This window comes from Canis aureus, chromosome 26 (assembly GCF_053574225.1).
Source record: "Canis aureus isolate CA01 chromosome 26, VMU_Caureus_v.1.0, whole genome shotgun sequence".
Classification (NCBI taxonomy): domain Eukaryota; kingdom Metazoa; phylum Chordata; class Mammalia; order Carnivora; family Canidae; genus Canis; species Canis aureus.
In genome coordinates, this window is record NC_135636.1 from 16,486,269 (window position 1) to 16,511,645 (window position 25,377).

Consider the following 25,377-nt stretch of genomic DNA (forward strand, 5'->3'; position numbering starts at 1 on the left):
GTGGAAGATTAATTAACCATAGGTTGTGGGTTTATTTCTGGGTTTTCTGTTCTGGTCCATTGATCTGTGTGTCTGTTTTGTAATATAACTTCAAGTCTGGAATTCTGTTGCCTCTAGCTTTGTTTTTTTTTTTTCAAGTTTGCTTTGGTTTTTCGAGGTCTTTTGTAGTTCAATACAAATTTGAGAATTGTTTGTTCTAGTTCTATGAAAAATAGTATTGGTATTTTAATAGCAATTGCACTAAATTTATCAATTGCTTTCGTCAGTACAGATATTTTAACAATATTTGTTCCTCCAACCCATGAGCATGGAATGTCTTTCCATTTCGTTGCATCATCTTAAATTTCTTTCATCAATGTTTTATAATTTTCAGAGTACAGCTCTTTCATGTCTTTGGTTAGTTTATTCCTCGATATTTTATTGTTTTGGAGCACTTGGAAACGGGGTTGTTTTCTGAATTTCACTTTCTGCTGCTTCATTATTAGTACCGCAACAAATTTCTATGCATTGATTTTGTATCATGCGACTTTACTGAATTCCTTTATCCAGTTGTAGTAGTTTTTTGGTGGAGTCTTTATGAGTTTTTATATATAGTATCATGTCACCTGTAAATAGAGTTTTACTTTTTTCTTACTAACTTGGATGCTTTTATTTCTTTATGTTGTCTAATTGCCGTGGCTAGAACCTCCAGTACTATGTTGAATAAAAGGGGTGAGAGCTGACATCCTAGTCTTGTTTGTGACCTTTGGAGGAAAGCTCTCAATTTTTCACCATTGAGTTTGATGTTCACTGTGGGTTTTTCACAGAAGGCCTTTGTTATGTTGAGGTATGTTCCCTCTAAATCTACTTTATTGAGGCTTTTTATCATGAATGAATTTTGTACTTTGTCAAATGCCTTTTTTGCATCTGTTGAAATGATCATATAGCTTTTAATCTTTTATTGATGTGATGTATTATGTTGATCACTTTGTGAATATTGAACTCCACCCTTCCATCCCAGGAACAAATCCCACTTGATCATGCTAAATAATTTTTTAACATATTCTTGGATTAGGTTTGCTAATTATATATATATATATATATATATATATATATATATATATATATATATATGATTTTATTTATTTATTTGACAGAGCACAAGTAGGCAGAGTGGCAAGCAGAGGGAGAGGAAGAATCAGGCACCTCACTGAGCAGAGAGCCCTATGCAGGGCTTGATCCCAGGACCCTGGGATGCTGACCTGAGCCAAAGGCAGATGCCTAATTGACTGAGTAACCCAGGCACCCCAGTTTGCTCATATTTTATTTGTGGTTTTTCCATCGATATTCACATAGTTCTCTTTTTTTGTGGTGTCTTTATCTGGTTTTAGTATCAGGTAATACTGGCCTCATCAATGAATTTGGAAGTTTTCCTTCCTTTTCTATTTTTTGGAATAGTTTGAGAAGAATAGATATTAACTAACCCTTCTTTAAAAATTAGGTAGAATTCACCTGTGAAAGCCTTCACAGTCCTGTGAAGTCCTGGACTTTTGTTTCTTGGAAGTTTTTAAATTACTGATTCAGTTTCAGTGCTGGTAATTGGTCTGTTCAAATTTTGTTTCTTCCTTTTGCAGTTTTGCTAGTTTATATGTTTCTAGGAATTTATCCATTTCTTCCAGGTTGTCCAATTTGTTGGCATATAGTTTTTCATATTATCATGATTATATTTCCATGATGCTTGTTGTTATTTCTCTTCTCTTCTCTCATTTGTCATTTTACTTATTTGAGTCCTTTCTCTTTCTTTCTTGATGAGCCTGGCTGGAGGTTTATCAATTTTAATGATTTTTTTATTTTGGTTTCTGTGTTATTCATGCCCTTTATTTCCTTTATTATTTCCTTCCTTCTGCTGGTTTTAGGTTTTCATTGCTGTCCTTTTTCTTGCTTCTTTAGGTGTAAGCTTAGGTTGTTCATTTGAGATGATTCTTGCCACTTGAGCTAGGCCTATAATCTGTCCTCTTAGAACCACTGTTGCTACATCCCAAAGGTTTTGGACAATTGTGTTTTCATTTTCATTTGTTTCCATGTACTTTTTTATTTCTTTTTTAATTTCTTGGTTGACCCATCCATTGTTTGGTAGCATGTTAGTTAGCCTCCAAGTATTTTTGGTCTTTCCAGATTATTGCTTATGGTTGATTTCTATGTTCATAGCATTGAGGTCAGAAAATATTCATGGTATGACTTCACTTTTATATTTGTTGAGGTTCATTTTGTAGGCTAATATGTGATTTGTTCTGGAATGTACCCTTGTGCATTAAAAAATAATGTATATTCTGCTATTTTATGATGGAATGTTCTGAACATCTGTTAAATCCATCTGTTCCAGTTTATCATTCAAAGTCATGGTTTCCTGGTTTAATTTTCTGTTTAGATGATGTGTCCATTGATGTAATTGGGAGTGTTAAAAATCCCCTGCTATTATGATATTGCTTTTGATTATTTCCTTTATATTTGTTATTAACTTTTTTTTTTTTTTGTATTTGGGTGCTCCCATGTGGGATCTATAAATATTTACATTAATTACATCCTCTTATTGGATTGCCCCTTTTATTATATAGTGTCCTTCTTTGTCTCTTGTCGTAGTCTTTGCATTAAAATCTATTTTGTCCAATATAAGAATTGCTACTCTGGCTTTCTTTTGACATCCATTTGATTGCTAGATGTTTCTCCACCCTCTCACTTTCAACCTGCAGGTGCCTTTAGGTCATAATGCTCTTGTGGGCAGCATATAGATGGGCCTTTTTTTTTTTTTTTAATCCTTTCTGTCACTCTGTCTATTGACTAAAGTGTTTAGTCCATTTACATTCAAAATAATTATTGATTTATATGTTTATTGTCATTGTATTATTTGTTTTGTGTTTTTTTCTGAAGATTTTCTCTGATCCTTTCTTGTCTTTCTCCCATGTTTGCTGATTTTCTTTAGTGATATATTTGGATTTTTTTCTTTTTATTCTCTGCATATTTATTGTGGGTTTTGATGCATGGTTACCACTAGATTTGTATATAACCTCTTCTGCATATAGCAGTCTATATTAAGTTGATGGTAGTTTGTTTGAACTCTTTCTTTACTCCTCTTCTCCCCACATTTTAGCTATATGTAGTCATATTTTACATCCTTCTGTTTTGTGAGTTCCTTGACTGATTGTTTACAGAAATACTCATTTTTACTGCTCTTGTGTTTTCTGCCTTTATACTGTCACTTTTGGTCTCTCCACTCAAAAAGGTCCCTTTAATATTTCTTTCAGGGGTGGTTTAGTGATCATGAACTCCTTTAGTTTTTGTTTGTTTGGGGAAACTCTTTATCTTTATTCTGAATGATAGCCTTCCTATGTAGAGTACATTTGCCTGAAGATTTTCCCCAGTCAGTACTTTGAATATATCACACCATTCTCTTCTGGTTTGGAAAGTTTCTGCTGAAAACTCCCTTGCTAGCCTTATGGGTTTTCCTTTGTAAGTTACTGTCTTCTTCTGTCTTGCTGCATTTAAATTTTTATTCCTAGTAACTTCCACTGCAGTGGAAGAAGTGGGGTGAGATCTAGTAAATGTTTTCAGAAGTTTCATCACTTTCTTCTATTTTGCCAATGTCCTCTTCACTCCAGGCTCAGAAGCATCTAATGTTGCAGGTTTCTGAGGCTTTTTATGACCACATGAACTATCAGTTTGGTTCTGTGTTTTCAGAGAACCAACAACAAAATATTCAGCTTTCTTGGATCTGCTAAGTTAGAGTTACTTCTCAAAATTGCATAGCTCCTGTCTCTTCTGCTGTTCTCTCCATTCTTATGGATATGTCTTTTATGTTAAATCCATTTTTGTACTTTCCATAGGGTTTTTGAGGGAAGCAAAGTTAGCTGACTATGGTAAGTCCTCCATGGTATTCTAGGAATTAAGCCATTTTTATTTATAAATTCAGTTATATTATATACTGTGGTCATTTGTTTTATTAATTAGATTTGTCTCTGAATGGATTTGAGTTGTTCGCTAAATATCAAATTTATTTTAGTTTCCACCATTAAAGATATTCAAATATGTGACTTAAATATACTACTAGAATCTCCCAAAGTCTTCAGTGAATGTTTCAGCGCATGGCAACACCACTGGGAAAAACTCTTAAGATACTAGATAGGAAGGGGAAAATTGTCATATAGGTACATCTGTTGGTATAGTCAGTCTTGTTAGTCTATATTTATAATTGCATTAAATTAGACATTAGAGATGCAAGAAAGGGTATCATAAGCTTTGAATTAGCATAGAAAAGCTTAATCAAGAAGGTGAATTTTGAACTTTTAAGGAAATTGATAGAACTTGTTTAAAATACAATCAGAAATAATTTGAATAAAACAATAGTTTATATAGATTCATATATAATAGATATTTCTGTTGCAGTCTTTCCCTTTTTTGTTTTTTCACTCTCTATTGTATACCAGAAATGTAGGTACAAGTGTCTCATTGTCTCTTTCCCATCTGTGTGATGCTTCAGCACTGTCTTCATATATGGCAGCATTAAGTAGTGAAAAGTCTACTTTGCTACTTCCTGTTGATTCAGTCTAATTCTCCATTAGTAAGATCTACAATTATGAACAACATTGAGGCATAGACATTTCTCTGTATACATTCTGCTAAACACACATATTCTCTAAAGTTTTGTCCAGGCACTCTTCAAACACATGTTTGCCATCACATTGAAAATAGAGAAACCCTGTTGAGGATTCAGTAACAATATGATATCTCTAAACTGGTTTGAGCACTCTCCCTCTCTCTGGTGAGACTAGAGTACTAGCTGCTCTGCCATTACTCTCCATTCCCACACACCCCTTTCACAGGTGCCTTACATCTTCCTCTACCCTTCAAAACTGCTCTTGCTATTTATTTTACTTGCTTTTACTTGAATAGTGGGGTAAGAATAAATGTTACCCATCTTCTGCCTTAATCTATTTTTAAGAAAGACCTGGGAATAAGAATTTGGCTGGATTCCTATTGGGTTGAACAACACGTAGGATTTTAAAAACCAGTCATTTCACACTGATCATTACAGTTTTTGAAGCAGCCCCCAAACATTCTTAGCAATGTGATTGTGGCTTCTAAGTAGTATCTGCTCTCAAAAGCTCAGATCAGTAGCCTACAAATATGAGAATACTTTTCTCAGCAATTCAGTATGGCCATCATGTTTTGATGCTTTTTATAGTCCTCAAACTCACTTATTCTCTTTATACATGATTTTTCTTTATTATTAGAGGAAAACTTTTATTCCCTTCATTTCGTGTGATAGTTGATAGAACTTTTATTCCCTTCATTTCAAGTGATAGTTGATAAAACTTTTATTCCCTTCATTTCATGTGATAGTTAATAGAGCATCATACAAATTTTATTCAGGCCAAACGCAGTCAATGAAATAATAGTACAATCACATTTGTTCTTCTGTAGAAAGTGAAAAATACTTTTCTAAGGGATTATGTAGAAAATATTCAGTAGAAGCAAATATTCTAGCAGTTCTATCAAATGGCTTGTTTCAGAATTCCAGAATGTTTCCCACTTAATAGGTTGGTTAAGAAAGATATAAAGTTTGTGTGCAGTGCAAAGGAAGCCTATTAGTAAGACATGTTATCTCAGAACAAGAATGTATTTCTAAAAAAAGATAAAGTAGATCAGAGTTACTTCGGGAAATATTATTTTTCATGTGCATAGTAGAAAAGAAAAGACTCTAAACTCCCAGAATGGTTTGAGTTTGAGGATAATAATTTGGTCTGTGACTGATGCACTTGGTATTGTGGTATCTTAGCAATTTTCTAATTTCAAAACTAGTTCACAGATTTCCTTGCCCTCCAAATGAATGGCCATATCAGATAAAGAGAAATCACTAATAAACCAGTCATCTATAGCTAAATAATTTTAAATATATCTTATTATTTTAATTATAAAACATATCTTAGAATTTTTCCCAAATGACACCTTCTTTGATATCTATCTATTGTATGTCTTTATATTGCTGAAAATGCTCCTAAAACATCAAAGTAGGAGGAAAAATGCATATGCCTTTATCAACATGATATATGTTAATGCTAGATTTAAATAATCGTCAATTCCCAAAACTCTCAATGAACTAGAAATCATACATAACCTAGCTCTGGTTTTTCTTCTTCATAAGAATTTCTTAGAATTGCAGACTCTTCCTTCATAAATAGAATCTCACTGGAAAAAAGGGCCATCATGAGTAGGAAATGACCTCTACAAGTTTTATATGCCTGTAACAGAGATCTAGCTTTGGAAATTTTATCTAACCTATTCATGTATTTCATATGTTGGAGGATTTATATATCATCTCATCCTTTTAAACTTACTTCATTTTCTGTCTTGGTTCTGCACAGTGCTGTGGATCCCCATGATTCAGATGGGTTCTAGGGAAACACCTGAAGCCCTCCCTTGGCTCTCCCTAAAAACCACTAAAAGATAAAACAATCAACAAGAAGATAAATACCAAGTTGCTTATTTTTGTTTTTCAAATGGAATATCATAAAATGCATACCTTGGTCTATATAAACCTCAAATGAAATGGAAGCATGCATTCTGAGGAAGTATGTATTTGTTGTACAATAAAGATTTGACTGTGATCTTACCTTTCCCTGACTTCTAATAGGGAAGGATATTATCAAGTATTTGAATAAAGGTTTTAAATAATAAATACTTGACAATCCCCTGAAACATCATGCATTCATCCGTAATTTATATTAGACGTTATGCCCCGTTCTGAACAGTATTCCTTATTCTAAAAGAATAAGATGCCTATGTTTGCCATTTTAGAAGTGGAAACTGATGAAATGTTAGGATGACATAATTCAGCAACTTTTTACCTTTCCTTCTCCTATAAAAACTTGAAAGAATATTAAAAGTTCAAAGGTAATTTGAAGTTTATAATTTTCATCGAATCAAAGATACTAAAGAAATGTTATAATGATCTCAATTTTTCATATGAAACAACTTCTGTCATTTCCCAGATACAAAACATAGTAAAGAAAAAATTCACATTTTGAAATATAACCAGAGTGCCCAAAATTGCCAATTCAAGATGGTACCTTTTGCTGCCCGATCACTTGTCACTTATCATTCTCCATCAAGTTCAGGATTAATAGTGCCTGTGGGCAATTTTGGCAGAGGCTAGAACCTCAACCTCTGTGGTTTGGGGACAGTACTTTTGTCAAAGGAACTTCTGTGGCATTAATTACATCAGTTGTTAACTACAGTTGTTGTAGAGGCTTCCCTACTCTACAGCCAAGCAGCAGGGGCCCTCTGGAATTCTTATGTCTAGATTCAATGATAGACTGGAATTCAAGACCCCAAGCCTTTCTCCCATCTCCCTGCTACAGAAAGTTTATCACTCTGTAATATAATTAGTTGTTTGATTATGTCTCTTGAGTAGATAGCATGCTTTTTTAAAGCAAGAATTCAATCTTATTTCACCTATTGCATTGAAAGTGTTCGATTAATATGCTTGAATGAACAAATGGAAGAAACACAGTGATGCATTAAACCAAGAATTATATACTGTTTTGAAGTTTTACAAACCATTTACAATATGTATTTTCATTTAAAATTTGAACTGACCCTTAGAGAAAGATGTTATCTCCTTTTGCTGATGAAGAAACAAAAGGTTAGGGAGTTTCAGTTACACATTAAAAGAGGCATGATAGCAAACTGGTTAAGAGCATGAACTATGGAATCACCCTGCCTGGATTTGAATCCTATACTGCTACCTCTAGTTATGCAACCATAGGCAAGTTTCTTAGCTTTCCTGTGCCTTAGTTTCCTCATCTATAAACAGTAACTTCCTCATAATATTACTCTGAAGCCTTAAAACAATGTCTGGCACATAGGAATTACTATAAAGTTTGTGGGTATGGCTTCTCTGAATATAAAGCCAGTGCTCTCTGTACTAAACTACAACTGGATCTTAATGACTACTTCTAAAAGTGCCCCGAGAGAAAAGCATATTTTGAGTTTCAACCAACCATTTAGAAAGATCTTTTGAAACAGGTTATGGACAGTTAAAATGGTATGATATCCTGTATCCCTTTGTTTTGTATCATTGTGAGAAAGGCTGCTGGGGGAAATGATCCTGACATAATAAGCTGAAACAGAGACACAGAATGCTTCAAATGGAGCCACAGAACTCCCTGCCCTTGATGGACTTATATACAAGAACAGGTATGGTGGCTAGTCTCCAAGGATGACTTCCAAAAGAACCCTACTTCCCAGTATTCATATCCTGTGTAGTTCTCTTTCCTTCAGTCTGGAAAAACTTGTGACTGACTTTATTTTGCTTTTTTACTATGAAATTCACATAACATAAAATTAATCATTTAAGAGTGATTAATTTAGTAGCATATAGTGCAGTGTTCTACAGTTACTGCTTCTATCTAGTTCCAAAACACTGTAATCATCCCTAAACCAAACATCCTACCCAATAAGCAGTTATTCTATCCTTCATTCCTTTAGCCCCCAATAATTACCAATTTACTTTGCCAAAAGGTAGAGACCAGGTAAGAGTGATGAGTACCCTGAGACTGGAAACTCAGCTAGCCACATGGAGGAGTAGCATGAAAAGAGAAATACCCAACCAGCCTTACTAATTCAGCCATGCCAGTTGAGGTGTCAGAGATGTGAGCAAAGCAACCTTCTGGAACATTCTGGCCCCAGAAGACACCTGTAGAGAAGGAAGAACCTGATTGACAGAACTAAGACTCAGGACATGGCCCCAAGGAAGCCGTGCTGCCATCTGCAGTTATTGAAGTGACTCCAACTCAGGCGCCAGCAATAATAAAAAAATGGATGGATGGATAGATGGATGGATAGGTAATAGTATGTTACAAAGTGACAAAGTGGTAGGAAAGCAAACAAGGGCAGAGTATCAGGAATGCTGTGTTGTGGGTGGGGGGCAAATTGCAGTGCTAATTATGCTGATCTGAGGAGCCTCACATTTCTAACTGAGAAGCCATAAGAATTTTTGAGGCAGAAAGTTGTATGATTTAATTAATCTTTAAGAAACACTTCCCTATTATAGGGATAAAGGAAAGGAGTGGGGTTAATGGCCTACTCTTACCTAAGCACTTGTCTTTAAAATGAAGGTGAAAAGGCTGATGTTAGCAAGAGAAAATCTGCAGAATGGGGCCAAGCAAGCATTTCAGTGCAGTGCAGAAATGCTGTCCTCAATAATGGGTTCAGTTGTTCCAATCTCTACAAACAGTTTCTGGAATTTCACATTGCGTGGATCTGGGAAGTCTTAAACAAATAATTGGTTCTGGAACAAAATTAAATTATCAGTTAATGAAAGGAGAAAGTAGTGGAGAATAGAGAAGGAAACATTTTCCTTGGAAATCTCTAAATCATCATTTTGCAAGCTTGCTTGAAGTGGAAAAAACTTTTCTTCCCACAAAATATCAGTCTCCACTTTGGCATTCTCTACTTCCTCCCAACAACCCTCATTGCCCATCGTCCCTGAAGGTCCCAGATCCCTGAGGCTGGGACCCAAGATCAAATCGACATGTAGGAGAAAATTATCTTCATAGAGCTCTACCTAGGTCCTTCAGATATTAGGATTATATGTGAAAAAATCACCTGGCAAAGTTGCTGCACATTCAGAACTTCAAAGGAAAGACAATTGAAAACCAATACAAATGAGAAGAAAAATCTAAGAACAAATCTAAATCCAAACAATAGCAATAAGCACCAGAATCTAAAGTCTAAGAGTGTAAATGATGTCTAAAACCAACAGAAAAATTAGCTTTTATTGTTGTGCACAAGATGTGCCGGTTAAAAAAATATATATATATATGTTTATGTATATGTATGTGTATATATATAGCATATATATACTTATATTTGTTATGTATATGTGTATATATATAGTATATGGTATAAATAAATATATGGTATATATAAATATATGGTATATATATACAAACATATAAATATATATTAATATCCCACTTTATCCCTAAATAGTTGATTATTCTCTATAAAAGTTTGCTGTAGAGGGGCACCTGAGTAGCTCATTCATTTGAGTGTTCAACTCTTGATTTCAGCTCAGGTCACAATCTCAGGATTGTGAGATCATGCCCCTGTCAGGCTTCATGCTGGGCATGGAACCTCCTTGGGATTCTCTCCCTTTCTCTTCCTCTATCTTCCACCCCCCATTCCCACTCAAGCACATTCTCTCTCTCTCTCCTTCTGTGTCTCTCAAAAGAAAAAAAAAAACAACACAAAAACAGTTGACTATTAAAAAGCTATGGATATCCATTAAATAGCCATCTCCTTTGCTATATCAATGATTATTTAATTTGCAAGCATTTAATCACAATAATTTGGGGAATTATCCCGAAAAATCCCTTCATCAGGCCCCAGTCATGGTATGACTAACATTTTATTTTTTTATGACTAACATTTTAAAAATATAATTGTATACCTAATTTTTTGAAGAGTTTGTTTGCTTATAGAGCTTATAATTGCTCCATAGAGATAAGGAGAACGAGTCTCCAGGATAGGAATGGCAATTACAATGACAACAAAAGTAGAAAATATAAAGGAAAAAAATGAAATCAGTTTTATCCTTTCTGCCTTTTTGCAACTCACCTGAAAATGTCCTAGCAATTTCATAATTAATTTTTAAAAATGTTGTAGCAAAAAATGGACAATTTGGTTTATGATACTATACATTTATGGACTCAGTCCCAGGCAACTTGAGTGGCTATAAATTATCTTGATGGAGCTTGAACCCTCTCCATGTTCCAGTGGCATTTTACCTTCTTCATTAGAGCATGTAAGGCAAATGTGGACTGGAGCATAATTGGATAAGAATCACCTGGATGTTTGTTGGAAATTCATACTTAAGGCCCCACTGCAAGTCCCAGGAATCTGTAAAGCAACAGAGTGTCTGGGCTGGTAGAATACTGGGATGCACTCTCGTTGCCTCCTGATGGATAGGATGCCTGGGGCCTAGACGCACTGGGCCAGTCAGGATGGAACTAACCAGCTACTGTGTGATTGAGGGAAGCCCGTAGACTTCTCTGGATTTTATTTTCTTATAGCTCTCCCAAGACAAGACCCCGAACTCCTTGTAATACTGAGAAAGCTATGATTATATAGATATAATTATATATTTAATATATATTCCATTAATTGTGCTCAAAATCCTAAAATCAGACAAAATGAAAGGAGAAATATTTTATTATGGCATAACTCAATCTAAAATGGATATCAATAGGTTAAGGTTAATTGCACAGGACTTGCCTGTGTAAAGTATATATTTTTTTTTCTGAACTTTTGAATGTATAAGACAACACGTTCTATTAATCATAGCGTATTCTTTCATTGGAGGATGCCAGTAGTCCTTCAGAATATCCCCCACTGTGTGTCAGCAGCATGACCACCAGTTTTCCATTGTGTGGGTAGACAGAAAGAAATCTACTTTAAATGCTTGTTTGGATTCTGATACCAGGGCAGTTTGCCCAGCATTTTTGATACTTTTATTCCCCTCTGCAAACATATTTGGTGTAGAAATGAATGTATTTGTGTTATAATAGAGACCACTGTACACAAATCTGTGCTGATAGGAGAGGGTCATTTTTGTGGCCCTCTCAGGTGAAGAAAGTGTCCCTAGAGCTGGTTTTATTTTCTTTGTCACTAGATGTCACTGCATACACAGCGTGCTTACTGTAGCAGAGGGTAATGGGAGCCCTGAGAGCAGGGGAAAGAGGCAAAATAGATTCTGGATGCCTTCCCTCTGATCTACTTGGAAGATATCTGGGCTTTGGATCTCATTGAGGCATTCCCACAACCTCGTTTAATTAGGCTAATCCCCTTAATGCTCTGTCATTTTATAGATTGTGTGAAATGTAATTTAAATGTGTGCAAATCTTTTGTCATTCAAAGGACCTTTGTGTGTGTGTGGGGGGGGGGGTCATATGTGGTAAATGTATCTTATTCAGAGTTTCTTTTGGTGTGGAATTATGGGCAGGATGCAAATTGGCTACTTCTATGCTGCTTCTAATTCAGGGTTATATCCTGTTAAAAAGCCAATTTGTTCTCAATCAGAGTGAAACATTTAATAGATGTTCAAAATTGGCTCCAAACAGCCTATTTGCTAGCTAGTGACATTGTACATCTGCTTCAAGTTAAGAAACTTTAATTAAAATTACAATTCATCTATCCATTGTCCTTTCAAATTTCAGGTTGATATTTGCATCTTTGGGGGCCAAAGGCATGCTCGGTTAGGCCCCAGTCCAGTGATTTCTCCTCACTTAAGAGATTAATTCAAGTTGCTATTGCAGCCTTCTAGGGAGACAGTAATTGACATCTTCTCTTCTTATTCCCAACCCCCAAAGGTTTTGTGACATTCTTATGGGGAAGACCCTGCTGAGTCATTAGTGGAATTTCACCTTCATATTTTTATTCACTGAGATCCCACGGCAGGCAGAAATTTTACCCAAGGCATCTAGTATTTAGAATTCCCCCTCTCCTTAGCAGCAGAACCAGATGTGAACAGATATCTTACTGGAACTTGGACAAGCAGGTCCTTAAGTTAAAGCCCTACACCCCTGCCTGTGATCTGGTTTAATTAAATAAGCACATATAAGATATTAACATATAACCCAGGTTATGATCCTGACTCTCTTTATTTGGTTGTGAGAAATCCGGGCCTGAGTTTTCTCATCAAAAAAGGGAACTAAGGAAACCTACCTTTGTCTACCTCACAATGTTGTTGGGAGAATCAAACAGGATAATAGATTTGAAAAAAGTCAAAACTGCTACATAGATTCATGGCATTTTCTTCCTATTTCTGATAATTTAAATGGTGACACATGTTTTAAATAAAATTAGAACAGCAATCAGTTTATATCACTTTCAAAAGTTATCTGTAGTTTTTTTCTTCTCTTTTTTTTTAAAGTTTATGTAATATTTTAGCCAATAACTAAATGTGATCAGGAACTTTGTGACCAGAGATATTCATTTTCCTATGCTCAGCCAACAGGCAGTATCTGACAAATTAAAATAGAAGATGACATCACAGAACATGGTGGCGTGTTCCTGGCCACCCATGTAGATTATATTCAGGTGACAGCACCGATCATCTTTATTTCAGTGCAGACCTTGAGATGCCAGGGCTGGATTTGGGGAGTGTGGAAAGGAGATGCATTCAGGGGATAGTTGCCACAGCTGAAGTCATGTCAAGTCTCAGAACAGGCAAACCTGTTAATTGAGGACTTCATCAGTTTCTATTTCTAAAAAATATACCCCAAGAGACCCAAGAGAAAGTTCTGTAAATCTTGTTGGATATGAAATTCTTCTCACAAAATAGCATTTTATGAGTCTAAGGTAAACAGATCAGATCCATACTGATTAAATTTCCATTAAAACACACATGATTTTAAGAATGGAGTGATGAGGAGGGGGGGTTGTGAAAATGAAAATGATTTTATTTTATTATTTTTTAAAGATTTTATTTATTTATTCATGAGACACACACACACACACACACACACACACAGAGGCAGAGACACAGGCAGAGGGAGAAGCAGGCCCTAAACCACTGAGCCACCCAGGCTGCCCATTAATTAAATCTTAAATGTGGTCAGGTCTTGTCCCAAATCTGCTCTTGAGATAGCCTTCTGACTTTCCTTAAAAAATGGTGTGTCCCATGAAATAAGAGAATTTTGGTAATGACAGCACATTTGGTAGATAGATGGTGGTCTTCAGAATTCCAGCAGCTCTCTCCATAGACATCACAGGGATGAAAGGGACCCTCTCATTCTGGGTGGGATTAGCACTCAACAGCCCCTGTGTTGTTCTTCGTGGCTTTCAGCCTTCGTGGTTTCTTGCTTCCTTATGGTCACTGTGGCCACCTAGAAATTCTTTTCAGGACTATAATAACCAGATCAGCTGCTGCAGGCTGGACCTAGGTGGAATAAAGGGAGGCGGAGGGCACTCCAGCAGACCCTGTCTGTTCCCAGGTCCCAGCGCACACCCCAGGGTCACAGCACACAAAACCACTGTCCAGCTCCATTTGATAAGGCGCCATCCCACACGACCCATTGCCCCTACTTAAGGTCTGGGGGGATACACTCCAATAGCATGCACCCCTCGCCCACAGAAATACTAGAAAAAAATACACACCCAGGTCTTGCAGTAAGCAGGAAGGCTTTTCTTGTTAATTTTCCCCCTTCAGATACTTCTCCGTGGAAATCTTTAAGGTAGATTTGGGGAATTTATTTCTTAAAGGTTGTTTTTAATATTAATCTTTTGATAGAGATCATTTTAACCTATGAATAACAATTAATGGGGGGAAAGGAGGCTAGTAGGAGTTTATTTTATTTTGAAATAAAGCAGGGCATCTCCTCACTCCTTGCTTTGTTCATCAGTTGCCTGATGCTGCAGGGTAGACAAGTTTTCCCTAAGTAGCATCTGGTCCCTCTTGAAGGATTCCACAGGCGTTTTGTCTCTCTCAGGTTTTAAATAGTGGCCTCTGGGGTGAGAGACCATCTGGCAAGGCGTCACTTGGCCAGTTGGTCCTGCCTGACTGCACGCCACCCTGCATTCCCCTGCATCAGATGGCCCCAGTACCCATCGGGGTCCTGGCTGAGGGCTGGACAGCAGGCGGTGGGATTTGGTCTTGGGCAAGGGGCCAGGGTTAGTAATAGGATCTCTAATGAAGAAGACGGCAAGACTACATGGTTTTAGGATGTGGGCTCATGGTCAGCAAAATGGCTTTCAGTTTTGGTTCACTTACCTCCTAGCCCAGAAGCCACAGGCAGCTTCTCTCAGCTTCTTACATCTGGAAAAGGAGGAACATCCGTAACAACTGGGTTGTTGCAAGGTATTAGTGAAATTACTCCCACTGTAAAGGTATATCTTATATCAGGAAACAGGGTACATTGTTATGGTTATAGAGGATTGTGTAATAAGGGGACTATTTGCAAACTTGCAGACAGGGTTTAGGAAAAGCAAGAGGGAATCTGTGCAATATTGCAAGGCTTGTGACATCCCAGAGCTGTTATCTGCTAGGGCTGAAGGGCTAAAACCAGGAAGCAGTTACAGGAAAGCAGGGAGGGAGCTTCAGGGAGAAGGTACATCCTTTCACAAGCTGTGTACTTTTTCAGAGGGGCAGCAGCCAATGTGTGACTAGAAGAGGGGGTAGACACTGAGGTGAGGGGATGATAATACTCTAAGAATAATCTTTGGCCCTCACTCTCCTTGTGCTCTTCTGCAGGTCCCACCCATTACCCAAACTAAATAGTAGTGCTGACGACACCCTCTTGGTGCTCAGGTATGTGTGGAAGGCTTTTTATTCTTGAGACATTCAGCCTGAAGGTTTTGTTTTTTTGTTTTTTTCCTAGCAGGGGAGCATGCATGGCACATTCCCACAGCAAACATGCTGGAAAGCTGATGCACACAAAAGCAGCCCTAAACCCATCACTGATGGGAGTTAGTGAATAAATGCCTAGCTTCCTCACCCTTTGCTGTCTTCTGGAGTAACCCCAGGCTCTACCACCAGTTGTCTACAATGGGAACTTTTCTCGTGGTGTGTGTGTGTGTGTGTGTGTGTGTTCACGCACAATACACACAATACATCTTAACGAATAGAGTTGTTCCATTGGACCGAACAAGTCACATGGGCAAGTCTATTGTCAGTACAGGATGGAGCTACAAAGGGGCCTCATATAAGAAAGCATGAACAACTTGGAACCAGTACTCTAATCAAGCATCTGCATCATTTCTCTCTCCTATTATAGTGGAGAAGATGTCCCTCCTCCCTCTTGTGCTCTGAGTACCATCTTCCTGCTCTTCATCTTGAAAGGCAGGGTGGATTTTATCCTGCTAGAGATTGGATAGATTCCTGTCAGAATTCCTTGGAGTGTTTGAATAAGTGATTTTCTGGGAACCGACCTGGATCCCCTAAAGCAGAACTTCTGTAGGAAGAACCTTAACATCTACATTTTAGTTATGTGTATGCAAGGGACAGAATAGGTATGTGTGTTTCATAGGTTTCCATTTCAACACAGCAATAAGACCCAGTGGTTGAGGTTGACACTGAGTGCTCCCATTGATCTGATCATACTCTTTTGTTAACTGATATACGTGTATTGTAATGGAGAATATGTTTGGCAACTTACTGTAATCCTCATCATTGTTGCCTATGGGGTAACCATGGTTTTACTTATTTTGAAGGGTAGTGAAGGGGGTTGAGGAAAGTTGCTGTTTTATGTGAACAGAGGCAAAGATCACATTTCAATCATATATTTATGATTGCATAGTGCATAATAGGTAGGAGAAAAGAGTTTGTGTTTTGAATTAAATTGAATTCCTTTATTACATTAAAAATATTTGAACTCTTCAAGTCACATGGAATTTAGGACACCTTAGTTAAATCCCCAATATTTTATTTAATTGAAGACACTGAGTGTGTGAATCTTAAGAAATGGGCTGATGTCATTTTTCAGCATGGCCCAAGTCCCTAGAATTCCTGTTGGCAACTTCAAGGGCTGCCCCAGCTGTAGGGAGAAGTGAGTTGGCAGTTCTGTTCCATGTCTGATCTGAAATTAATTGCTTAAATGTGTTAATTGGATAGGATATTAAGGTATGCAAACATAAGCAAAAACAATAAAGAGAACATTGTAGTCTCCACTAAGGCCAACTATCTATCTTCATTGGTTCTCTGAAGACAAAAACTGTAAAGAACCTTTCTTCTGATGTTAAGCTTTCATTCATTCCTTGGGAGATATAATCAACCTTTATACAAAAATTTTAAGGATACATATTTTGTGAGAATGTCCCTAATTGTGTCTACTATCCAAGAAGGAACGGTTACATATTTTATTTATTTATTTGTTTAGTTAGTTATTATTTTATGCAGGTGAGTTTCAGTTAGAAAATGAATTTTAAACCAATCTGGGATCCCTGGGTGGCGCAGCGGTTTGGCGCCTGCCTTTGACCCAGGGCGCGATCCTGGAGACCCGGGATCGAATCCCATGTTGGGCTCCCGGTGCATGGAGCCTGCTTCTCCCTCTGCCTATGTCTCTGCCTCTCTCTCTCTCTCTCTCTCTCTCTGTGACTATCATAAATAAAAATAAAAAAAAAATAAACCACCAATCAGATGGAATTTATTATTGAAACATATAGAATAGAATGTGGTAAGGGTCCAGAATCAAACATAAAGTGAGTCATAACATAAATTCCACTGAGTTTGAAAGATAACAATGACTAAGAATCATTTATTTTTAAATACTCTTTTCTTAATGTTGCTTACAAATGGGGCTTTATTCTAAGAGCCCTTTGATGGTAATAGTGCCCGAGACTCAAACAGATCACTTATATATACAGGGACCATATAATTTATTATCCAAACTCAGAGAAATGGGGTGGTATTTATAATTAAGCTATAATGATAGGTAAAAACTGGGACTATCTTTGGACAACTGGACGCATGCGTTACTCTACCTGTATACTTTATTCATAGGAGTGTTAAGTTCCCCTCTATGTTTTGTGTAGAGTTATTATGCTAGCTGTTTTGTGACTTAAAAGAAATTAGGCCTCCCTCAAAAAGAATCTAAACCCTCAGGAGATAAAATTAGTAAAACTTTAAAAATAAGTAAAAATAAATTTCAAAGGAAAGTAATGTACTGTTAAATGCTTGATGGATGAATAATGATACTTATTTATTGATTGTGTCCTGTATGTCAAGTATTGCACTGTTTTCTTCACTTCACCTCTTTTATGCAGGTGAAAAAGAGCTCTCTACAAATAGATATATCCATGTAGCATTATAATAAGTGTAGAAGTCAATATTTAAAACCAAGTAATTTGGCTTAATCACCAAGTTCTCAATTCTTTGACAGCCTCAGTGGAGCAAGAGGAAGAAGAAGGGAGAGTAATTAATTCATATATGACTCCTAGGGTTTTGAGCCTTAATGACATAATACTGACAGATAGAGGGAAGTTGGGAGTAAAAGTCACCAATGATTGGGAAGCAGAGATGAATTAAATTTTGATGCAAAACCAAAAGCAAGGTAATTACAAAGAGGTATTAGTTAGGAACTGTCTGTGTCCAAAGCCTTCTCAAAGGAGCATCTAAGTCCCAAAAAGGCTAAAAGTTATGAAATGCAGTAGTGGTGGGTTGGAGACTAGTCCTCTCATTTCCTGCCTGAAACTCCTTCTTTGAACAGTACCAGGCCTGCCAACCGAAAGGGCCCAGGAGCCAACTGGGGAAATGGGATGGAAACTTGATAGGGAGATGACAGATGCATGGGATGCAAGGAAAAGCACATGGAATGCCCTTCCTGAAGAAAGACCAGCCTTGAAGCTATGAAAGTGAGGAAGTGCTATCAAAATGGAGTGGAGAAAAGAGATGTAATAAAGTAGGTCATGTGAGGTCATGTCTCTGCAGGGCAAGGACTGAAGGGAGGACACACAGTCAGCAAAGCATACAAGCTACAAGTGGCCAGAGGGGTAGGAAGGAAGACAAGACGAGGTAGAGTTTCAGAAGCTGAAGGAGGAGGGGACTCCAAGAAGGATATATGACTATGAAATGCTAGAGAGACTCAAGGTTTGATTTCTATCATGTGCTGGGTCAGTTATTAGTGCTGCATATCTTAGCTTATTTGCTTTCATAATAGCACTGTGTGGCAGGTGTTATGGTTTCTATTCTACAGATGTCAATCAGGAGACAGGGAAGTGACCAAACAGAGCAACATCAGGAAGTTGCTTTTACCCTAAGGCTAGTGGGACAATGGGGACATGGTACTTTTGCCAGAGACTAAGAACCTCAAATCTTTGAATACCCAACAGGAGCGAAATTCATAGTAGGATCTTATTTGATGGACCAGGAGCCATGGAGGAGACATGACTGCTGAATGAATTGGGGTAAAATAGGGGGATTATGGGGAAAGAAATACTGATCCTGGCTTCCCCTTCCCTCCCACACTTCATCTTTCATCTGGCTTCTCCCATTGGCTGGAAGCATCTAGAACACAGAAGACAAGGGAACTTGGGAAATGAGTCCTGTAATACATACCAGAAAAGGAGAAAGGCAGTAGATACATCTACTGGAGTAGACAGGAAGCTGACTTGCATTTCCACACATAGGAGATCATTCATACATTTGTTTTACACGTATCTTACAGGCCAAAATTCAGTCATGTGCCACCACCCACCCCTTATCTATAAGGGAGGCTGCATGCCCAAGAAGAAGAAGGTAGTATAGAAAATAGTGGCCATGGCAGTCTCTACCATAGGCAACTACATTACAGACAGTACCATAGTGGCCATTGTAAGAAATACAAAAGTGAATAAACTGTCACTTCAGCTAATGTGGGCAACTGACATAGTCACAACATAGACTATAAAAAGTGGAGTAATAGAGGCACAGTGTGTGGCTGGAATGCTTGCAAGAGATTCAATCTGATTAGAGTACTAAACTGGAAGAATTTTTGGAGGTTATAGAATTTGAAAGGATTTTAACAAGCAGGACTATGGGGGGAAAGCCATTCTAGACTTAGCGAAGAGCTGCATGCCAGGCACAGAAATAGGAGAACTGTGTGTATTTAGGGGATTGGGAGTAGACTAGGGTCCCAAATATGTGTGGGTTAGGGTGCAATGAATAACTGGAAAGAAAGATAGTTAAAAGAGAATTAAGCTTGGGGTAGTTCTGAATATTAGATTTGCATAATAGTGAAACTGTAGGGGTGAGGGTGGACTGCAATGGAACTTTATTCTTACATACATTTCAGAAACACAGAAAGATTTTGAATAAGTAGAGCTCAAATAATCATAGCTGTGTTTTAGGAATATAACAGGCACATGAATGGGTGTTATGGGCTGAATTGTGTTCTTCCAAATACATATGTTGAAGTCCTAACCCCCAGTATCTCAGAATGTGACTGTATTTGGAGATCCCATCTTTAAGGAGGTCATTAAGTTCAAATGAGGTCAACAGAGTATGACTGGTGTCCTTATAAGAAGAAGAGATTAGGACACCAACACAAACAGAAGAAGCACCATGTGAAGACACAGGGAGAAGACCTATATCTTCCGACCAAGAAAAGAGGACTCAGAGGAAACCCAGCCTGTTGACATCTTGATCTTGTATTTCTAGCCTTCAGAATTATGAGAAAATGAATTTATGCTGTTGAAGCTACCCAGTCTATGATACTTTGTACTTTGCTACTCTAGCAAACTAATGCAGTGGCACTGATTGCATCTAGATTTGATTACCTGTGTACTGCAGGATAGTGGTAAAATTTCCTCTTAATGAATTCTTGTAACATACTTTAAGACCTTAAATTTCTCCAATTTTGGAAGGGCCTTTAAGCTGCAGTGTTTTAAGAGGACTCAGTATTCAGAAATATAGTCTCCTAAAACACATATGGCATGAGTTCTCTTACTGTAAAAAGGTCAGTCCATATAGTTGAGTTAAAATGCACAAAGGTAGTATGTCAGTTATGCACTGCCAACAACAAAAAACTGCAAATATTAGTGACCCAAAACAACAATTTTTTGTTTTTGTTTTCATGGAGCTACAGATCAGTCGAGAAGTTCTGTTAATTTGGACGAAAGTTGGCTGCTTTCTGCTGGATGTATTCGTCTGTGGTCAGCTGGCAGGTGGGTTGGGGTCTGATAGCTCTAGGACGGCCTCCACTTGGTTGACTCAGCTCTGCTGCACATGGTTGTCACTCACTAGCAAGCTAGCCTGTGTTTCCCATCACAGAAAGCAAAGGAGTAAAAAGAGAGCCAGAGAGTGTATGGTCTCTTGAGGCCCAGACCCTACACTGGCACAGGATCACTTTTGCAACATGCTGTTGGCTAAAGCAAACCACGTGTCCAAACCTACATTTGAAAGTGAGGAAAGACACCCCACCCTTTATGGGAGTATCAGAAAAGTCACATTGCAAAGAGCAGGGATACAGAGAGCAGTAAAAAAATGTGGGACTGTTTTCACACTCAAAGATAGATTATTCCCAATGGTAGAAGTGTAAGCCATAGTATTACTGAGTTACCTTAAAAGGGAACACCCAATGGAATCCCTCATTCAGTGCAGGCAGGAATTCCCCCAAATTAAACAGAAAAAGACAGAACCAAAATAAATAAATAAATAAATAAATAAATAAATAAATAAATAATCTCAAAGATGATTCCCACCACCTGCATTTGACCTAACTTTTCTCACTAGGCCAAAAAAAAAAAAAAAAAAAAAAAGGAAAAAACACTGTAGCTCTCTCCCACTCCTGCCATCATTCAGGGTTGAGTTTGAGTTTATCTGGCTTCAGCTGTGAGTCACAGCTGACTGAGGGGTGGGGGCGGGTCATGAGTCATGGCCTGAAACAAAGATAGAATGTGATGGGGGTGGACCAGAAGGCGGTACAGAAGACACTACAAGTTTAGGCATTATCTCAGCATTTATGGTGATTTCTCCTTTCCTGCAGCTGGGGAAGCTGGGCTGCATGCCCCCTTCTGAAATCTCAAAGGGGAGATACCACATGGGCTCTATGTTGCTGGATAGGGGACTTACACCTTTGTGTTTCTTTCTTTTTTTTTTTTTTTAATTCTTTTTTTTTAATAATAAATTTATTTTTTATTGGTGTTCAATTTGCCAACATACAGAATAACACCCAGTGCTCATCCCTTCAAGTGCCCCCCTCAGTGCCCGCCACCCAGTCACCCCCACCCCACGCCCTCCTCCCCTTCCACCACCCCCAGTTCGTTTCCCAGAGTCAGGAGTCTTCCATGTTCTGTCTCCCTTTCTGATATTTCCTACCCATTTCTTCTCCCTTCTAGAGTAGCTGATTTCAGAAGTGTTAGTATCACTGCCCTAACTGCACTACAGCTAAACTAACTCCCTTCCATCCCTGTGTGCCTGTTCAATAGACCATTCCATCCTGGCATCCCCAGGAGTGAGTTACCTGGTCAGTTTGAGAAGTTAATATTTAGAGAATCTAGTAGTTGCAAATGGTTTCCTGCATGAAAGAAATAATAAACCCATGTTATCTATTGACCCACTCCCACATCTATTTGCATTTGACAACTAAAAAAATTCTTTGGCTCAATGACAGTTTACCTCAAGTCACTAAGGTAGGAATTATTTTCAGCTATTACTCTCTGTTTTAATTTTGGCTGCACAGTAACCTGAGTAAAGTACACAAATATTTGTGCATCTGGCCTCAAGCAGTTAACATGTCTTCTACACTGGGGTAAAGATTAAATGAAAATCCTGTCACCCCAGAATAATTCTGGAAACAGAACTGCTGAATGTTTGCCAAATAAGGTGATCACTAGCCTTAAGATGCTGAACTTTGAAATGACATATAAACAAAGGCAAAGCATGGCTGGCTCCCATTCAACCTGGTCAACAACATCCTTCATTACAGGACATGGCATCATTTTGATTCATAGCAGAATAAAAAGAATCTATTTGTATATTTGGAAGTTGAATGAGGATTTCCTGAGGTCCTGATGATGTCATTTCTGCCTTACAGCAACCTTGCTTTTACCGCTAGAGTTAAAACCAGGTCATCATTTCCATGCAAGTGTGTGCACATGCGTACACACACACACACACACACACACATTTCAGAGTCTAATTAAAACTCAGTCATACATCATTTTCACCCAGATTAATGCTGGCATCAGATAAAAATTTCAGCTCTGAAGGAAAATGCTTTAAGCTAATCATACTGTATTTGCATTGCCTGCCAATGAGAGAGTGCTGTTTGTTAAATCCTGTAGAACACATGTACCCTGGACACACTATTTAATGAGGACAGAAACAAAAATGTTGGTTGCTAGTATCCAGGAAAGATGCCACTGGCCTCATAAGCTTCTACCCTAAGGAAATACTCGCAAATAGAAAATAATCTATAAACTGTTGCTTTTCCGTGATTGAGTTCCCCAAAGAGCCACTTAGGGTATTACCACTGACCCATGATCAGTTCACTGTAAGTTTTCATCACTGCTAATACCATCAGCCCTGCAGAAACTATGAATTCCGCAAAAGATGACCCATAGATTTAGACACAAGAGGATGTACTCCCTCCCAGCACTACCAGGCATAGAAACTGGACTTGGGGAGGCCAGGATGAACATGAGTCTGGTTGCAAAATCCCCAAGGGGTGCCACTATGTGTAGCTTCCAAGAATGGCTTAGTCCTGAGGAGTGCTTAGAGTATACTGTGCATATCCCATCCACACCTCTTACCCTTACTCCTTCAGGGCATAGAATCCCAACTTCCTCTTTGCCTAAGGGCCTCCTCTGGCCCCCACAGCCAGCAGCTCAGACATAACATTAACAGCAGTTTAGGCTGGAAGTGAAGGGGAATGAATACTTCCTAGGAGCAGCGCTCAGTGAATGACACACAGGACTTGGTACATACATACCTCCGCCATGCCCTTGCTGCCACTCAGGTGAGATACAAGAGAGCCATAGATTCACACCATTTCCCAGTGGTCTCCAGTAGGACTAAGTCTCACAGCAGATTCGTAGACGAATCTATTTGCCATTGAATTATTATCTCGGGGATTGCCTTTGGGGAACCCATTCTAAGAGAGGAGCAAACTCAGTTAAGACCCTCTGTTTTATGTAACTTGGGGGAACTGGTAGAACATCTTGACATTCTACTCTGACTGGGAGTACATCCCATGGTATGTTTGGGTCCTGCCTTTGAGGAGACAGAACTCACCACAACACAGCTGGCTGTTTCCTCATCACAGGAGATACATCCTCCTCACTGTCCTGTTTTGCCTTTACACACATGCCAGCCTGTCCATCATACAGAGCAGTCCCAGAAGGAAGTCAGCATTCTGTGGGGTTCTGATCTTTCCAAGGAGAAGACGACCCCACTTACTTCTTTTAGCCATAAGGCCTAATTCTGCTTTCCTGATAGAGTATAGCCCCAGATTTCCCTCTGGTTTTCGTATACAATGCATCCTATTGCTTTGCTTATATTCTCATTGCCAAAGTCAAAACAGTCCTCCTGAGATGTAGGTCAGATTATGTCACTCGATGTAGAAGTGATCATGTCAGTTCAACCTGGCATAAGCTCCCTTAGCCCTAAGAATATAGCTGTCAAATTTTGACCATGGTCTGCAAGGTTTCATGGTGACTTGATTCCTAGAGACCACTCCAACATCACTTCCTCTCACTCTTTTTCACTCCTGGCTCTTAGAAAATGGCAACATATTCCACTTGCAGGATTTAGCACTAGCTCTTCCCTGGGCCTGGAGCACTTTTCCCTGGGCCTGGAGCACTCTTCTGCAGATGTGCCTGAGTCTCTGCCTCAATTTATTCAAGTCTGTGCAAATGTCACAGGCCTTTGCCAGCCAGTCCAACACCCCTTTAATTTTTATTGCCTACCTTACTGAATTTTCTTTTTATTTTTTTAAGATTTTATTTATTTATTCATGAGAGACACAGAGAGAGAAAGAGAGAGAGGCCGAGACACAGGCAGAGGGAGAAGCGGGCTTCATGCAAGGAGCCCATTGTAGGACTCGATTCCGGGACTCCAGGATCATGCCCTGGGCCAAAGGCCGGTGCTAAACCTTTGAGCAACCCGGGATCCCCTGGTTTTTCTTTATAGCAGTCAGCACCACTTGACATCACATGTACTACTTTGGTGGTTTTTTGTTGGTCTTCCCACTACTATGTAAACTCCACCATTACTTCACTGTCATCATGTGCCTGGCACACAGAAGATGCTCAATTAGTAACTGTTTGGCTGGCTGAATATATGATATTAACTTTAAAAAGATCTCAGAGTGATCTATCAATATTTTCACCAGAATAATAATTAATATGTAGTCCAGATGTGTTTTATATTGTTTATTTCTATATTTGGATTCTTATCTTTTTAAAGGATTGACCCCTTACTCTCCAAAGATACATATTCCCTGTTTTACAGTTATTGTTGTTGTTTTCCTTTGGTATTCAGTCCCAAGTGAATGTCTAAAACTGGAGATGGACTGATTGAAAAAGTGGCAAAGAACAATGTGCACCCCAAAGTGAACTACTAGCATCTGTGTCCATTCATCCATTCAGCAGACATAAACTTAACATTGTATGCCAGGCATTGTGGTACATGCGAGGGATCGATTGGAAAACATGTAGTCAAATATCTCTAACCTAATGGAGCTTATATTTTGAAGGGGGAAACAGAAGAAAATATAAACATAATAAATAAGGAAATTATTTAGTATGTTTGAAGGACACACTAGAGTAGTCATAGAAGGCCTCATTGAGAAGCTGACTTCTGGGCAAAAGTTGAATGACTGAGTGTGAAGCCATGTTCATATATGTGGGAAGAGCATTCCAGGG

General features: G+C 38.3%; 3 long non-coding RNA genes across 7 annotated transcripts in view; 1 reads left to right on the plus strand and 2 right to left on the minus strand.

Annotated features, from left to right (window-relative positions):
- The window catches only part of LOC144297930 (uncharacterized), a 33,653-nt gene extending 23,533 nt beyond the window's left edge, over positions 1-10,120 (minus strand). For 4 of the 5 annotated variants that reach the window (XR_013364873.1, XR_013364871.1, XR_013364874.1 and 1 more), the window contains exons 1-2: positions 10,068-10,115; positions 6,372-6,473 (exon numbers count right to left, since the gene is read on the minus strand). This is a non-coding gene — a long non-coding RNA (uncharacterized LOC144297930). Of the gene's footprint in view, positions 1-6,371; positions 6,474-9,127; positions 9,326-10,067 lie in introns of all 5 variants that reach the window. The other variant, XR_013364872.1, reaches the window with a different exon arrangement.
- The window catches only part of LOC144297931 (uncharacterized), a 101,164-nt gene that overhangs the window by 71,691 nt on the left and 4,096 nt on the right, over positions 1-25,377 (plus strand). The window lies entirely within an intron of this gene.
- Positions 13,604-15,267, minus strand: LOC144297932 (uncharacterized). Its single transcript, XR_013364876.1, has 3 exons — positions 14,810-15,267; positions 14,197-14,266; positions 13,604-13,978 (listed from the first exon to the last, which is right to left on the minus strand). It is a non-coding gene; the product is annotated as an uncharacterized LOC144297932 (long non-coding RNA).